The sequence below is a fragment of the Galeopterus variegatus genome, unplaced genomic scaffold (genome assembly GCF_000696425.1).
Source record: "Galeopterus variegatus unplaced genomic scaffold, G_variegatus-3.0.2 Scaffold397, whole genome shotgun sequence".
NCBI classification, from domain to species: domain Eukaryota; kingdom Metazoa; phylum Chordata; class Mammalia; order Dermoptera; family Cynocephalidae; genus Galeopterus; species Galeopterus variegatus.
The window spans coordinates 666,095-667,911 of record NW_007726508.1 but is presented as its reverse complement, the minus strand read 5'-3'; the positions used below and the strand labels follow the sequence as shown (position 1 = coordinate 667,911).

The window sequence follows — 1,817 nt, the reverse complement described above, 5'->3', positions numbered from 1 at the left end:
CCACTCCTGGGGAGGAACGGTGTTGTGACTGTAGGACTTTAGAGTTAGGTAAAGCTGGGTTTGCATTTTGGCTCTGATATTTACTGTGTGCCCAGGGAAAGTGATAGAATCAGTCTGGTTTTGGTCTTCTCGTAACAAAACAGGGAGAGTAGTACCAGTGTCAGAGGATCAGCATAAGAGCTAATGACACAACATGTAAAATGTTCAGTGGGTGCTTTTTATACAACAAAACCCAGTAAATGGTGGTCATTAATAGTTGCTTTTATGGACATGAAGATGCTTTGTACCCTGTCAAGTACTTCATAAACTTGGTGGGCATCATCTTTTGGACAGCCCACCTTCTAAATCCTTGCCTCCAGTTCCCCAGGACAGGAATGACAGATATTCACTACCCCTGTCCCCTGGTTCCTGGTGGCGAGCAGGGCGGACTGGATTCTCCTGCAAAGGGAGAATGGAGAATCTAATTTTGGCAGTGGAAGCTGTGGCAGCATCAGGCCCACTGGCATGGTGCCCAGTGTCCTCACCAGACCATGCCTGGGGTGTGACCCAGCTGGATTGTCTGCTGCCAGGCACCCTTGGTTTTCTCCCATTTTCTGACTCTGTGAATGGCCTGATATGCTTTCAAAAACAAAACTTTCCTGCGTCATTAGCGAGATTCTTTTCTCTCTCTCTTTTTTTTTCTTCACCTTTTCTTTCTGTATTTATGCTGAATTCTCTATCTACAGTGGGCAGTCATGAAGATGGTCTTCTTCAGGACACCATGGTCACAGGACTGGGACGATCTGGTGGGACTGGGAGGGAGCGTGAGGACAGGGCGAGGAGGGGCTACCTCTTGCTGTTTCACGTTGGAGACAAACGGTAGCACATAGTGTGGGCCTGGATCATCTCCTTCTGTCAACTGGCATAACGCTTGGTGCAGTCACCCACTTTATTCTGGAAGTCCTGCTTGTCCCGCAAATGATGTTCTGCAGCTTCAATATTCAGTGGATCATCAAAATTCAAAAGATCAGTAAATAAAGAATTTAATCACCATACAACATCCTTTATTGTTCTCATGGGAGCCCAGCCAGTGCCGTCAATCGAATGTTCTCTCTGAGACATATGTCACCTGTCTCTGATGTTGGGGTGCCAGATCCTGGTCAAACACTTCATTTTGGGAGGCACCATGTTGTACGCATCAGGAATTTCAGTTTCAAACTGAAATTTTCCACCCTGGTAGTAATCCTCAACTTTGACTAGCAACTTGTATGTTGGGGTGCCAGATCCTGGTGAAACACTTCATTTTGGTAGGCACCATGTTGTACGCATCAGGAACTTCAGTTTCAAACTGAAATTTTCCACCCTGGTAGTAATCCTCAACTTTGACTAGCAACTTGTCTCTCAAGGAAACCCTCCAAGTGGGGTCAGATGCTGTGGCTGCTGTCTGAGGCCTTTTGAGACCATCATCCCGCCTCGGTTTGCTTGCCAGCGTTAGCATTGCTGTTACCTTTACCCTGGGCACCTGGAGGCAGGTGAGGCCCAACACCATGCCTGGCCCAGGTGGCAGTGCTGAGACACAGCCCCTCACAGCCGCACCAGCTCTGGGCAGGGGGCAGATTGTTTTTCCTATTTCTTCTTACCAGGAACTCTGATTAATATACCTGGTGCCAGAGACGATGCAAGTTAACAAAAACAGGACAATGAGGTTTGAAACACCAGTAGGGCTGAGACACCAAGGGAACACACTTGTCCTGGTCACCCTCTCAGCTTTAAGAGCAGGCAACTCATGGGAAAAAAAATAGCCAACAAAATGTTGAGCCTCAGGAGTAAATACAGAA

The 1,817-nt window shown here is 47.4% G+C and overlaps 1 pseudogene; it reads right to left on the bottom strand.

The window, feature by feature from the left end:
* Window positions 1-894: 894 nt before the first annotated feature.
* LOC103586957 lies at window positions 895-1,477 on the bottom strand (annotated as a pseudogene).
* Between the last annotated feature and the right edge of the window lie 340 nt (window positions 1,478-1,817).